The 14366-nt window shown below is 62.4% G+C and overlaps 1 protein-coding gene across 1 annotated transcript in view; it reads left to right on the plus strand.

Moving 5' to 3' along the window:
• Positions 1-13707, plus strand: part of LOC128949996 (uncharacterized) — a 40892-nt gene extending 27185 nt beyond the window's left edge. Inside the window, exon 2 of the transcript XR_008484297.1 lies at positions 13623-13707. The gene's annotated coding sequence lies outside the window, so the exon portion shown is untranslated. The remainder of the gene's footprint in view (positions 1-13622) is intronic.
• The last annotated feature ends 659 nt before the right edge of the window (positions 13708-14366 follow it).

Raw genomic sequence — 14366 nt, forward strand, 5'->3', positions numbered from 1 at the left:
CTCATAGCCCCTCCCACCCCATGCCCCTCTGCTGTCCCCTCTGCCACCACCAACACCCCCCGTGTCCCCCCCTATACCCCACTGCCCCCTCCCCTCCCCACCCACAGTTCCCTCTGTCCCGTTCCCCCACCATCGCACCTCTTGGAGCTCCACGCTCACTGGGGACACCTTGGGGACACCTTGGGGATGCTCTTGGGGTTGAAGGAGCCTTGGGATGTCCTCGATGGCTCTTTGGCACCGCTCGGCCACATTACAGCCACTGGGGCTGGCGGGTTCACCATCGATATAGAACTTGTATATGTAGTCATGTGTCCCCACCAGGTGATCCTTGGCCAGGCGGGCATTGGCCGTCCACAGTCGCTCGGCCACGGCCACCTTGGCCACCAAGTCCTCGGGGACATCAGGGGATGCCTCATTTGTCCTATTCAGGGCGGCCTTGATGTCCCCGACCCTGCGCTGCAGCTCCTGGGTGAAAGCGGCGGCTTCTTCACACGCGGCCACCAAGCGCTCCAGGGCCGGCTCCAGCTGCTGTCTCCTTTTGCTTGCCCTAGTGGCCAGAATGGCAGCCACCCTGGCCTCTCTCCTCACCTGGGCTTCATGCCCGGCCACCACCTCGGCCCCCTCCTCCCTGTCCACAGCCTGACCCAGCTCCACCATGTTTTCCTGAGCTGTTCCATCACAGGCAGCCTCGTCCTGCAGCTCCCTGGCCCGGGCAGTGTTGGTGACCACCTTGTCAGTCAGCTCAGTGACCGTCATCCTGAAGGCATTGCGGAGCTTGGTGGCCCTACTGGCCAGCTTGGCCCAGATTTCAACATGCCGATCCACCGCCTCCTGCCACTTCTTGGCCGCCATTCTCACATGGAACCAGGAGGTCCATGGGGTGCTCTTGTAGGCGGCCAGGGCCCGGCTCAGGGACATGGGAAGTACATGCTTATAGGTGACATTGTGGTGGTACCAGGCGTCATCAATGTCATAGACGGTGCAACCAATCGTACTGGTGAAGCCCAGGAGTTTAATGGACAGACACCTTAGGGACTCGAGCAGCATCATCATCTCCTTGTCCCACCAGGGCAGGGTGGCCAGCAGCTCACCCAGGGTGGCCACCACAGTGACCTGTGGCTGCAGCAGGGCTGGGGACAGCTGGGGAGGGGACAGGGGAGGTGTCAGGGACCTGGTGGCACTGACGGCCTCCTCAGGTGGCCCCTGCCGCAGAGGGGTCCCCTTTGTCCCCTCCATCCCTTTGTCAGTCGGTTTCTCTCTCTGCCACCCCCTGTCTTTCCCCTCATAGCCCCTCCCACCCCTTGCCCCCTACGCTGTCCCCTTTGCCACCCCCACCACCCCTGCTCTCCCCTCCCCCACGATGTCCTCCCCATGCACCACTGCACCATCCCCTTCCTTTCCCCTCCCCTCCTGTGTCACCTCCCCCCTTCTGACCACTCCCTCCTGTCCCCTGTGCAGCCTCCTGACCCCTCCCACCACCCCTCTGTCCCCTCTATCCCCCATTGCCCCCTCCCCCCTCCCTTCCCCTCTGTCCCCATCTCTCTCCCCCTATCCTGTCACACCTTTTGGAGCTCCATGCTCACTGGGGACATCTCGGCGATGCTCTGGGAATACTCCGTGGGTCGTAGGAGCCTTGGGATGTCCTCGATGGCTCTTTGGCACTGCTCGGCCACCCCACAGGCACTGGGGCTGGTGCGACCACCAGTGAACAAGAACCTGATGATGTCGTCAACTGCCCCCAGCAGGTGATCCTTGGCCAGGCGGGCGTTGGTCTCCCACAGATGCTCGGCCTCGGCTACCTTGGCTACCAAGCCCTGAGAAACATTGGGGGACGCCTTATTTGTCCCCTTCAAGGCAGCCTCGATGTCCCTGAGCAGGCGCTGCAGCTCCCAGAGGAACGCGGTGGCTTCGTCACACGCGGCCACCAAGCGCTCCAGCAGCCCCAGGGCCGCCTCCAGCCGCTGTCTCACCATGGTGGCCCTTGCTGCCTCGCTGGCAGCCACCCAGGCCTGTATCCTCTCCTCGACTTTATAGCTGTCCTCCTCCTCGGCCCTGTCCTCCCCGCCCAGGGCCTGACCCAGCTCCACCATGTTTTCCTGAGCTGTCCCACCATAGGCAGCCCTGCGCTGCTGTTCTCTGGCCAGGGTGACTCTGTCAACCGCCTCAGCAGCCGCCTCTCTGCAGGTGTTGTGGAGCTTGGTGGCTGCCCTGGCCAGCCGGGCCCAGCTGTTCACGAGCGCTGCCACTGACCGCTGCCACTTGCTGGCTGCACTTGTAACACAGTTCTGGAGGGTCCATGGGGTGCTCTTGCAGGTGGTCAGGGTCTGGCTCAGGGAGGTGACAGGATCATCACCATCAGAGGTGACACTGCAGCACCACCAGGTGTCATCAATGCAGTAAAGGGTGACCCGGAGGTCCTTGGTGAAGTTCATTAGGTCCCAGTACAGGTCCACTGCGGACACAAGCTTCATCTCATCCCGCCTGGGCAGGGTGTCCAGCAGCTCACCCAGGATGGCCACCATGGTGACCTGTGGCTGCAGCAGGGCCGGGGACAGCTGGAGAGGGGACAGGGGAGGTCTCAGGGAACTGGTGACATTTGTGGCATTCTGGGGCGGCCCCTGCCCCCCCAAGGGGTCCCCTTTGTCTCCTTCATCCCTTTGTCAGCCTCTTCTTCCCTCTGGCACCCCCTGCCCCTCCCCTAGTAGCCCCTCCAAGCCCCTGCCCCTCTGCTGTCCCTTCTGCCACCCCCCAACACCTCCAATGTCCCCCCTGTACCCCACTGTTCCCTTCCCTCCATTTTCCCTCCACCTCTGTGACTTCCCCCCTTCCTGCCACTCCCTCCTGCCCCTCCCCTCCCTCACAGCCCCTTTCACCACCCCCATGTCCCCGGCCCCCGAGTGTCCCCTCTGTCCCCTTCTCATCCCCAGGCCCCTCTCAACGCACCTCTTGGTGCTCCATGCTCACTGGGGAGATCTTGGGGATGTTCTGGGCATGCTCTGGAGGTCGAAGGAGCCTTGGGATGTCCTCGATGGCTCTTTGGCACCGCTCGGCCACCCCACAGGCACTGGGGCTGGCGGGATGACCATTGAAATAGAACTTGATGATGTACTGAACTGTCCCCAGCAGGTGATCCTTGGCCAGGCGGGCGTTGGCCTCCCACAGCCGCTCAGCCTCGGCCACCTTGGCCACCAAGGCCTTGGGAACATCGGGCGATGCCAAATTTGTCTGCTTCATGGTGGCCTCCATGTCCCTGAGCAGGCGCTTCAGCTCCCGGGGGAACGCGGTGGCTTCGTCACACGCGGCCACCAAGCGCTCCAGCAGCCCCAGGGCCGCCTCCAGCTGTTGTCTCACCATGGTGGCCCTTGTTGCCTCTCTGGCAGCCACCCTGGCCTCTCTCCTCACCTGGGCTCCATGCCCGGCCATCACCTCGGCCCCCTCCTCCCCGCCCAGGGCCTGACCCAGCTCCACCATGTTTTCCTGAGCTGTCCCATCACGGGCAGCCATGGCCTGCCGGTCCCTGGCCTGGGCAGTGGCAGTGGCCATCATGTTGGCCGCCTCAGTGGCCAAATCCTTGCAGGTGTTGTGGAGCTTGGTGGCTTTCTTGGTCAGGTTCGCCCACATGCGCTTGAGCGCTCCCAGTGACATGTCCCATCCGAGTAAGTCCCACATCACACGCTTCTGGGGGGTTCCTGATTGGCTGTCATAGGCGGCCAGGTCCAGGCTCAGGAAGGTGAAAGGGTTATTATCATCCTTGGTCACATTCCAGCACCACCAGGTGTCATCAGTGCGGTACAGGGTGGCCCGGAGTTCCCTGGTGAATTCCTCCAGGTCCCGGTGCAGGCTCACTGCAGACCCGAGCAGCGCCTCGTTCTCCCTGGGCAGGGTGTCCAGCAGCTCGCCCAGGATGGCCACAGCGCTGTCCTGTGGCTGCAGCAGGGCTGGGGACAGCTGGGGAGGGGACAGGGGACAGGGGAGGTGTCAGGGTCATGGGGGCACTTGTGCCCTCCTGGGCTGCCGCCTGTGCCCTCCTGAGCTCCCCTTTGTCCCCTCCCTGGAGGGCTCTGCTGTCCTCTCTGTCACTTTGTCACCCCCCCGACCCCTCTGCTCCCCCCTGCCACCTCCCCCCTTCTCCTCTCTGTCACCCTCCCCCTTCCTCCTATGCCCTCCTGTCCCCTTTGCGACCCCGTGTCCCTCCCGCCAGCCCCGTGTCCCCTCTGTCTCCCATTGTCTCCCTTCACCCTCCCCCGTGTCCCCTCTGTCACCCCCGTGTCCCCTCTGTCCCCTCCCCCCCACCACTCCGGGATTGTCGCACATCGAGGGGCTCCATGGCAGCTGGGGACACTCCAGGGACACTCCGGGGATGCCGTGGGGACACTCCAAGGACACTTCGGGTGACAAACACGCCCGGGTGGCAGTTGGGGACACGCAGGAACGGGACGCAGCCAGATGGAGGAAACAGGAAGAGGTGACGTCATCGCCCCTCCTCCCCCCACTGTGGAACCAGGGCAGGGCCCCAGTGTCCCCCCCCGATGTCCCCAACGGGACCCCAATGTCCCCTCAGGGTCCCCAACTAGGCTGAAGTGTCCCCTGATGTCCTGTTGGGGACACTGGTGACTCACCAGTTTCCTGTTGGGGACACTGTGGGGACATGAGGGACATCGTGGTGACCCAAAATGGGACAGGGGACGTCAGGGTGGCCCTGGTGTCCCCAGGGGAAGGACACGGGGGCATCCCCAAGGGAAGGTCACAGGGGTGTCCCCAAGGTCCCCAACAGGACCCCGGTGAGTCCCTGGGGTCCCCAGCCGACATCAGGGGGACACTTGAGCCTTGTGGGCAACGGGACATCGGGGCAACACCGGGGCCATGTGGAGACACTCAGGGGACATCGGGGTCCCTGTGGGGACATTGGGGGGACCCTGCCCTGGCCCCACAGGTGGGGGGGGTCATGGGGGACAATGACGTCATCTCTTCCTGCATCCTCCATTTGTCTGTGCAATTTCCCTGTGTGCCCTCAACTGTCACCGGGGCTTCTTTGTCACCTGGAGTGTCCCGGGACTGTCCCTTGAGTGTCCCCAAGGTGTCCCCAGAGTGTCCCCCGTGTCCCCAATGGCCATGGAGCCCCTCGAGGTGCGACAATCCCGGTATGGGGGGACACGGGGGTGACAGAGGGGACAGGAGGGTGGCAGGAAGGGGGCAGGTGACAGAGGGGTGGAGGGCACAGAGGATGGCAGACGGGTTCTGACCCACTGAATTTGTGCTGCTCCATTGGGGACATCGGGGCCATCGCTGCTGAAGCAGCCCCAGCGCCGGCGCTGCAGCATCCTCGATGGGAACGGTCCTGCTCGGCCCCAGGGCCCCCTTGCTTTGGGCCTTTCTTTTTCTGATAATAAATACTGAAATCACTTTAGTACCGGGAGCCTGCTCTCGTTTTTAACAACACAAAATTCAGGATGCCCAGGGCACATGGAATTCAGGATTCCCGGGGTACACAGAATTCAGGATTCCCAGAGCCCACAGAATTCAGGATTCCCAGAGCACACAAATTTCAGGATTCCCAGGACACACGGATTTGAGGATTCCCAGGGCACACGGGCAGACGGTGATCGGTCCCTCAGGGCTGAGCTCCAGCGGTGCCACTGAATTCTCTCTGCAGGGACAGCCTGGCCGCCCTCCTCCGATGCCAAAGGGCGACAGAGAGAGGCTGCCCCCAACCCTGCCCCCCATTCTCCCGGTGTCTCTGTGTCCCCTCCCAGAGAAACTCCCAAAAACCAGAGGAGTTCCCCCTCCCCGCCTTCTCAAGCACTCAGCCATCAGCGCCTCTCAGCAACTCAGTGGGAAAAAATGCACAAGAAACAAGGAAAGAACAGAAAAACCCAACCCCCAACAAGGGCTGGTGGCGGCTGCGGTTTTTGGGGGTTCCAGCGACACCCGGGGCGGGGTCAGTGCTCAGCAGCGGGGGGGGCCCCAAACCACAGCCGGGTGTGAGAAACAAAGCTCACTCCTTGAAAATTGTAAATGTTTAATCGGGGCTATAAAAGGATTTTAGCACTTGGCCAAAAAACTTGCCCGTAATTTAACCCATTGTTCTCCAGATCCGGTTCCACCGCTGGGCTGCAAACACATTCCTGAGTTCAGACATTATCCAAACATTCCCGGGATGTTTGGATGTCCCAGGAACTCCTGTTTGGTTTGTGCCTCTGACTTGTCTGCAGGACATTCTGTAGATTGGGTCAATATATTTGATTTCTTCTCCTGGTTCCATCCTGGTGTTTCACACCCCCTGATCAATTCATAAATTCTTATCAGGTTTGTGTCACGGTTATCATCACCTGGAGAGGCCGGGCCCAGGTGTGAGAAACAAGGGAATTGTTTTACACCTGAGTCAGTTACACAAAGGCATTTTAACATTGCATAGTCCCTATTTTAACATTTATTATTTGTCTATTTAATATTTTTCCATTTTTAATATTTTAATGCTTATGATGTCTTGATTTATTACTCCAGCATTAAATTGGTTACACAGTGCACAGATAAACTGATTGATTATATTGTACCAGCGAGCAGCTACAAGGAATTTTCAATAATCAATAATCAAGTACCAGAGCAAAATACATTTGAAAGTATTTTTTGGCAAAAGCCAATGCAGAATTTCAGCAGCCAATGTAGAACTGCAGCAGTCAATGCAGAATTGCAGTTACCAATGCAGAATTGCAGAAACCAATGCAGAATTGCAGAAGCCAATTATTAAATTGTCATTTATGACCCAGGTCTGCTGCAGGCACAGTGGAAATCTGGAAGATGCTGAGGGGACTCATTCACCCCTGACCTCTGTCCCTCAGTGTCCCCAGAGTGTCCCTGAGTGTCCCTGAGTGTCCCCCGTATGTCCCAGAGTTGTCCCAGAGTTTCCCTGAGTGCCCCTGACTGCCCTCCCCGATTTTTCCTGAGTATCCCTATGTGTCCCTGAGCATTCCCAGACTGTCCCAGAGTTCCCCTGTGTGTTCCCAGAGTGTCCCTGAGTGTCCCCAGTGATGTCACCCCAGGAATCCCCATGTGGATTTGGGACAGTGTCAATGGAAATTCCCAGAAAATTCCCCAAATTCGTCTCGAATCCCATGTGGGATGGGGAGAGGGCACAGGTGACAGCAGCGCTGTACCCGATGATGTCATCGCCCTCAATGACATCACAGCGGTGACATCACTCTCCCCGCAGCAGCCTCGGGATGTCCTCGATGGCTTTTTGGCACCGCTCGGCCACCGTGCAACCATCAGAGCCATCGGAGCCACCAAAGCCACCTGGGCCACCAGGGCCATCAGAGCCACAAGAGCTCTCAGGGGGCTTTGTGAGGAGCCTGCAGATGTCCCCAAGTGTCCCCAGCAGGTGACACATGGCCAGGTGGGCCCTGTGGCCACCAAGGCCCTGGGGACATTTGTCCCCTTCAGCATGGCCTTGATGGCCTCGAGCCAGCGGTGCATCTCAAAGATGAAATGCCTGGCACTTTCACACGCAACCACCAAGTGCTCCAGCAGCCCCAGGGCCACTTCTGAGCACTGTCCCATCCTCACTGGCTGCCTCCTCCTCCTCCTCCTCCTCCTCCTCCTCCTCCTCAGTGGCCGCTGCCACCCAAGCCTGATATGCAACCCCTGCCGAGGCCACCTCCTCCCTGTCCAGGGCCACTGGCGGCTGCTGGGCCGTGGCCACCAGGTTGTCCCCAGCTGTCTCCCTGCAGGTGGCCTCATCCTGCAGGTCCCTGGCCTGGGTGGTGACCTCAGTGGTGGCCTCAGTGGTGGCCTTGTCCTCGCAAGGCTCACAGAGCTCAGAGGCCCCCCAGGCTCTGGGCCAGCAGGGCCACCGACTCCCGCCAGGCCCAGGCTGAGGCTCTCACCTTGGCCCAGGTGACCCTGGGGTGGACCCGAGGGTGGCCAGGGCCTGGCTGAGGGAGGGGACATCGCGGTGGCCCAGGGAGGTGACACCACGGTGCTTCAGGGCGTTATGGAGGCCCCAGGCAAAGCTCCTCAGGGACTCTGGGGACACTCTGGGGACACGCGCTGCTGCTCATCCCTCTGGGGCCCAGTCACGGTGGCCGTCGCCTTGCCCAGGGTGGCACCACGGCCACCAGAGCCCAGAGCACCTGAGAAGGGACAGCTGGGCAGGGGACAGGGGAGGTGTCAGGGACCTGGTGGCTCTTGTGGCCTCCTGGGGTCCCCTTTGTCCCCTTTCCTGGGGGGCTCTGCTGTCCCCTCTGTCTCTTTGCCACTCTGTCATCCCCTCTGCCACCCTCTGCCACCCTGTCACTGTCCCCTCTGCCACCCTTGGCCCCCTCCACCCCTCTGTCACCTCCCCCCTTCCTACCATGCCACCCGGTCCCCTCTGTCACCCCCGTGTCTCCCCACCCCGGGATTGTCACACCCTGAGGGGCTCCATGGCCCCTGGGGACATCTGGGGACACTCTGGAGATACTCTGGGGACACTCCGGGTGACAAACACCCTCAGGTACCAGCTGGGGACACACGGGAATGTGGCACGGCCTGATGGAGGAAGAAGGAAGAGGTGACCTCACTGTCTGCCCTGACCCCCCCGACACGCGGGGACAGGGCAGGGTCCCAAATATCTCCCCAATGTCCCCAATGGGACCCCGATGTCCCCTGAGTGTCTCCACATGGCCCTGGTGCTGGCCTGATTTCCCCCACAAGTGCCCCTGATGTCCAGCTGGGGACACCAGGGACTCACCGGGGTCCTGTTGGGGACCCTGGGGACACCCCTGTGCCCTTCCCTTGGGGACACCCCCGTGTGCTTCCCTGGGGGACACTGGGGCCACCCTGACGTCCCCTGTCCCATTTTGGGTCACCCGATGTCCCCGATGTCCCCACAGTGTCCCCAACAGGTCCCTGGTGTGTCACACGAGTCCCCAGCAGGACATTGGGGGACACTTGAGCCTAGCTGGGGACCCTGAGGGGACATTGGGGTCCCATTGGGGACATCGGGAGGGACATTGGGGCCCTGCCCTGGTTCCACAGTGGGGGGAGGGGTGGCGGTGACATCACCTCTTCCTGTTTCCCCTATGCAGCCGCGCTGCGTTCCTGCCTGTCCCCAACATTCACACGGGCGTGTTTGTCACCCACAGTGGCCCTGGAGTGTCCCCGGAGTGTCCCCACGGCATCCCCGGAGTGTCCCTTGAGCGTCCCCAGCTGCCATGGAGCCCCTCGAGGTGCGACAATCCTGGAGTGGTGGGTTGGGAGGGGACAGAGGGGACACGGGGGGGACAGAGGGGACACGGGGGGGGAGCAGTGTGAAAGGAGGCAGTGGGGCATGGAGGGGACACGGGGGTGGCGGGAGGGACAGGGGGTCGCAAAGGGGACAGGAGGGCACAGTAGGAAGGGGGACGGTGACAGAGAGGTGGGAGAGGACAACAGGAGGCGGCAGGGGGTGGCAGAGGTGTTGGAGAGGGTGACAAAGGGACAGAGGGCACAGCAGAGCCCTCCAGGGGGGGGACAAAGGGGAGCTCAGGAGGGCACAGGCGCCAGCCCAGGAGGCCACAAGTGCCACCATGACCCTGACACCTCCCCTGTCCCCTCCCCAGCTGTCCCCGGCCCTGCTGCAGCCACAGGACAGCGCTGTGGCCATCCTGGGTGAGCTGCTGGCCACCCTGCCCAGGGAGAACGAGGCGCTGCTCGGGTCTGCAGTGAGCCTGCACCGGGACCTGGAGGAATTCACCAGGGAACTCCGGGCCACCCTGTACCGCACTGATGACACCTGGCGGGGCTGGAATGTCACCAACGATGATAAAAACGCTCTCACCTTCCTGAGCCAGGCCCTGGTCGCCTATGAGAGCACCCCAGGGCCCCCTCCCCATAAACGTGTGCTCTGGCCGTTAGCCAGATGGTACATGCCACTGGGAGCGCTCACGGACAGGTGGGTTCAGCTGGCCAAGAAAGCCACCAAGCTCCGTGACACCTGCAAGGAGGTGGCCAATGAGGCAGCCAACATGGTGGCCACTGCCACTGTCTGGGCCAGGGAGCCGGAGGACGAGGCTGCCCGTGATGGGACAGTTCTGGAAAACATGGTGGAGCTGGGTCAGGCCCTGGGCAGGGAGGAGGGGGCTGAGGTGGTGGCCGGGCCTGAAGCCCAGGTGAGGAAAGAGGCCATGGTGGCTGCCAGAGAGGCAACAAGGGCCACCATGGTGAGACAGCGGCTGGAGGCGGCCCTGGGGCTGCTGGAGCGCTTGGTGGCCGCGTGTGACGAAGCCACCGCGTTCCCCCGGGAGCTGGAGCACCTGGCCGACGATATGAAGGCCACCGCAGAGGGGAGAAACACGAAGTCCTCTAATGTCCCTGAGGCCTTGGTGGCCAAGGCGGCCGTGGCCATGCGGCTGTGGGAGGCCAATGCCCGCCAGGCCACACGTCACCTGGTGAGGACATTTCCAGACAGCATCAAGTTCTTGTTCACTGGTGGTCCCGCCAGCCCCAGTGCCTGTGGGGTGGCCGAGCGGTGCCAAAGAGCCATCGAGGACATCCCAAGGCTCCTTCAACCTCCGGAGTGTCCCCAGAGTGTCCCCAGGGAGTCCCCAGTGAGCATGGAGCTCCAAGAGGTGTGACACGGGCTGGGGGGTGAGGAGAGGTAGAGGGAGAGAGGGAACACTGGGGAGGGAGGTGACACGGGGCCTGCTGAGGTGACAGAGGGGACAGCATTGGGGGAGGGAGGTGGGAAGGACTACAAGGGGAGGGGGTGGCAGACGGAACAAGAGACTGAGAAATGAATGGAAGGGACAAAAGGAACCCCTCGGGGGCCGGGGGCCACCAGGTCCCTGATACCTCCCCTGTCCCCTCCCCAGCTGTCCCCAGCCTTGCTGCAGCCACAGGTCACCGTGGTGGCCACCCTGGGTGAGCTGCTGGACACCCTGCCCAGATGGGACAAGGAGATGCTGCTGCTTGGGTCTGCAGGGAGACTGTACCGGGACCTGGAGGACTTCACCAGGGACCTCCGGGTCACCCTGTACTGCATTGAGGGAACCTGGTGGCTCCGCAATGTCACCGCCGATGATGACGATGACCCTGTAACCTTCCTGAGCCAGGCCCTGGCTGCCTACAAGAGCACCCCAGGGACCACCCGGGACCGTGTGACAATGGCAGCCAGCAAGTGGCACAGGTCGGCGTATGCGTTTGTGAGCAGGTGGGCCAAGCTGGCTGAGAAAGCCACCAAGATCCATGACACCTGCTGGGATTTGGCCACCAAGGCGGCCACAGCCACCGCCCAGGCCAGGGGGCTGCAGGACGAGGCTGCCCATGATGGGACAGCTCAGGAAAACATGGGGGAGCTGGGTCAGGCCGCGGGCAGGGAGGAGGGGGATGAGGTGGTGGCCGAGCGTGAAGCCCAGGTGAGGAGAGAGGCCAGGGTGGCTGTCAGTGAGGCAACAAGGGCCACCATGGTGAGACAGCGGCTGGAGGCGGCCCTGTGGCTGCTGGAGCGCTTGGTGGCCGCGTGTGACGAAGCCACCGCGTTCCCCCGGGAGCTGCAGTGGCGGCTCAGGGACACCAAGACCACCCTGGAGGGGACAAATGAGGCGTCCCCCAATGTCCCCGAGGACTTGGTGGCCAAGGTGGCCGAGGCCGAGCAGCTGTGGGAGGCCAACGCCCGCCTGGCCAAGGATCACCTGCTGGGGACACTTCAAGACATGATCAGCTTCTATTTCACTGCTGGTCCCACCAGCCCCAGTGCCTGTGGGGTGGCCGAGTGGTGCCAAAGAGCCATCGAGGACATCCCAAGTCTCCTTCAACCCCCAGAGCGTCCCCAAGGTGTCCCCAAGGTGTTCCCAGTGAGCATGGAGCTCCAAAAGGTGTGAAAGAGGGATGGGGGGAGAGGGGGACAGAGGGGACACTAGGGGGGAGGGGGCAATAGGTGATGGGGCGGACATGGGGGTTTGCAGGAGGGGCCAGTGGGTCACAAAGAGGACAGGAGGGTGTGGCTGGAAGGGGGGAGGTGACAGACAGGGGGAGGGGAAAGGCGGGAAGGGGGCAGTGGGGAATGGAGGGAATAAGGAGGGGAGGGGACATGGGTGCTGGCATAAGGGACAGCAGTGGGAGCAGGGGCAGGAAGGGCTACAAGGGAAGGGGCAGTGTGGGATAGAGGGAACAAGAGGCTGACAAAAGGACAGAGGGGACAAAGGGGACTACTCAATGTCAGGGGGCCACCCAAGGAGGCCACAAGTGCCACCAGGTCACTGACACCTCCCCTGTCCCCTCCCCAGCTCTCCGTGGCCCTGCTGCAGCCACAGGTCACCGTGGTGGCCATCCTGGGCGAGCTGCTGGCCACCCTGCCCAGGAGGGACGAGATGCTGCTGCCTGTGTCTGCATTGCGCCTGTACTGGGACCTGGCGGACTTCACCAGGGACCTCCGGGTCACCGTGTACTGCGTTGATGACACCTGGTGGCGCCGCAATGTCACCTCTGATGATAAGGATCCTGTCACCACCCTGAGCCAGGCCCTGGAAGCCTGCAGGAGCACCCCAGGGATCACCTGGAATGATGTGACAATGGCGGCCAATGAGTGGCAGGGGTTGGTGGCTGTGCTTGTGGACAGGTGGACCCGGCTGGCCAGGGCAGCCACCGAGCTCCACAACACCTGCAGAGACGTGGCCACTGAGGCGGCCGACAGGGTGGGCACCGCCAGGGAGCTGCAGGACTGGACTGCCCTTTATGTGCCAGCTCAGGAAAACATGGGAGAGCTGGGTCAGGCCATGGGCGGGGAGGAGGGGGCCGAGGAGGAGGACATCTACAAAGCCCAGGTGAGGAGAGAGGCCATGGAGGCTGCCAGCGAGGCAACAAGGGCCACCATGGTGAGACAGCGGGTGGAGGCGGCCCTGGGGCTGCTGGAGCGCTTGGTGGCTGCATGTTACGAAGCCACCGCGTTCCCCCGGGAGCAGCAGCGCCTGCTCAGAGACATCGAGACTGCTCTGAAGAAGACAAATGAGGCATCCCCCGATGTCCCTGAGGACTTGATGGCCAAGGTGGCCGAGGCTGAGCGGCTGTGGGAGGCCAACGCCCGCCTGGCCAAGGATCACCTGCTGGGGGCAGTTCCAGACATCAAGTTCTTGTTCAATGGTGGTCCCAACAGCCCCTGTGAGGTGGCCGAGCGGTGCCAAAGAGCCATCGAGGACATCCCAAGGCTCCTTCAACCCCCAGAGTGTCCCCAGAGTTTCCCCAAGTTGTCCCCAGTGAGAATGCAGCTCCAAGAGGTTTAACGGGGGAGGGGGGACTGAGGGGACCCTGAGGGGGAAGGGGCAATTATTGGGGATGGAGGGAACACAGGGATGGTGGGAGGGGACAGGAGGGAGTGGCAGGAAGTGGGGAGGTGACAGAGGAGTGGAGGGAAAAGGGGTAAGGGGGCAGAGGGCAATGGGGGGTACACGGTGGGGAGGGGACATGGGGGGCTGGAAGGTGTGGCAGAGGGGACAGCATTGGGGGCAGGGGGTGGGAGGGGCTTTGAGGGGAGGGGCAGGGTGTGGCAGAGGGAAGAAGAGCCTGACAAAAAGATGGAGGGACAAATGGGACCCCTCAGGGGCAGGGTGCCACCACAGGAGGCCCTAAGTGCCACCAGGTCCCTGACACCTCCTCTGTCCCCTCCCCAGCTGTCCCCAGCCCTGCTGCAGCCACAGGTCACCGTGGTGGCCATCCTGGGCGAGCTGTTGGACACCCTGCCCAGGGAGGATGAGGAGATGATGCTGCTGTTGCCCCCAGGGTGCCTACACAGGGACCTGAAGGAATTCACCTATGATCTCTGGAAAACCATGGGGTACACTGAGTGTGTCTGGTACCACTGCAAGGACCGCGACGGTATTGGTGACCCTGTCACCTCCCTGAGCCGGGCCCTGGCCGCCTACGAGAGCACGCCATGGACCACCTGGTTCAATGTGACAACAGCAGCCAGCGTGTGGCGCGTGTCAATGCTTGCGGACAGGTGGGCCCAGCTGGCCAGGAAGGCCACCAAGCTCCGCAATGCCTGCAGGGAGGCGGTCAATGAGGCAGCCTCTGAGAAGGCCACTGCCACCGCCCGGCCCAGGGAGCTGCAGGACGAGGCTGCCTGTTATGGGACAGCTCAGGAAAACATGGGGGAGCTGGGTCAGGCCCTGGGCAGGGAGGAGGGGGCTGAGGTGGTGGCCGGGCATGGAGCCCAGGTGAGGAGATTGGCCATGGTGGCTGCCACCCAGGCAACAAGGGCCACCAGGAGGAGACAGCAGCTGGAGGTGGCCCTGGAGCGGCTGGAGCGCTTGGTGGACGCATGTAAAGAAGCCAGCAAGTTCCACCGGGAGCTGCAGCAAAAGTTTGGGGACATTGAGGCTGCCCTGAAGGGGACAAATGAGGCGTCCCCCAAT

This window comes from Melozone crissalis, unplaced genomic scaffold (assembly GCF_028551555.1).
Source record: "Melozone crissalis strain CALT ecotype California unplaced genomic scaffold, PUWL_Pcris_2 ptg000365l_1, whole genome shotgun sequence".
NCBI lineage: Eukaryota > Metazoa > Chordata > Aves > Passeriformes > Passerellidae > Melozone > Melozone crissalis.